Source organism: Jaculus jaculus, chromosome 12 (genome assembly GCF_020740685.1).
Source record: "Jaculus jaculus isolate mJacJac1 chromosome 12, mJacJac1.mat.Y.cur, whole genome shotgun sequence".
NCBI lineage: Eukaryota > Metazoa > Chordata > Mammalia > Rodentia > Dipodidae > Jaculus > Jaculus jaculus.
Genome location: NC_059113.1, coordinates 94776054 through 94777096, shown reverse-complemented (window position 1 = coordinate 94777096; position 1043 = coordinate 94776054). Strand labels below are relative to the sequence as shown.

The window sequence follows — 1043 nt, the reverse complement described above, 5'->3', positions numbered from 1 at the left end:
ACATATTTTGTATGGACACGTGGTGTGTTGATATCATCATTTCCCTTCTCCATGCCCTATTCTACTAAGGACCTCCTCAGTCGGATTGCAAATATTCCTCATGGGGTTGTGGGTTATGAGTTGTGAGAGCAACAGTCAATCACGCACTGTGGAGGGAAGGGCAATGCCTCTGGGCATGCTGCCCCTACCTGTAGCTCTTACAATCTTTTTACCCCTTCTTCTACAAAATTCTCCGAGCTGTGGATGTTGGGGTTGATGAGCAAATGAGATCGTGGGAAGGATAGTCAGTAATCAAGTTTCTAGAGGTAAGAAGAAAAGCCTCAAAAACACGGAACGCTTCACGAATTTGCGTATCATTCTTGCCCAGGTGCCATGCTAATTTTCTCTGTATTGTCCCAATTTTAGTATATGTGCTGCTGAAGCAAGCACCCCATTCTCTCTCTTTCAAGTAAATAAATACATTTTTTTTTTGAAAAAGAATTGCATAAAACTAAATTTCCATCAGCATCTAAAGCAGGTAGGGGGGAGCAGTATTTATGAGTGCAATCCTGCAGATCCTTGGATTCTTTCCCATGCATTGCAAAGCAGTTTTAGGAAAAGAGAACCCCAAGGTCAAAACAAAGCCACCAGTATGTTGTGAAGCCCCAAGGATCCAGCACATTTCTGGTGGGTGCAGACATTGCTTGCATGTCACGGAGCTCAGCAATTGGGATTACTGCAGATATCCCACTGACCCAGCCTTCAGACCCTCACACTCTATGGCAGGCCCTCCACTTGCCTTAAGATCGACATTTCTTTATTACTGGGTGTCATTTCCATGTCTCCGTTTGATGTACAACCAAACTCAGTGTGATATGGCCTCCTTCCAAAATCAAAGACCTTGTTAATGCACGTCCTAATTCCCCATTAGAAATGCATATATCTGTCTCCCAATGAGACGATGTGATGTGTATAACCTTGAAACAAAGAAGCATGTAGATGAGGGCTAAGCCTGGAGACTAAGCCAAGGCCTGACTTTTAAGTTGCATCTGCTAGAAAATGAT

The 1043-nt window shown here is 43.5% G+C and overlaps 1 non-coding gene across 1 annotated transcript; it reads right to left on the bottom strand.

Annotated features, from left to right (window-relative positions):
• Positions 1 to 322: 322 nt before the first annotated feature.
• LOC123453846 lies at positions 323 to 429 on the bottom strand. The gene has a single exon (XR_006633024.1). It is a non-coding gene; the product is annotated as a U6 spliceosomal RNA (small nuclear RNA).
• Between the last annotated feature and the right edge of the window lie 614 nt (positions 430 to 1043).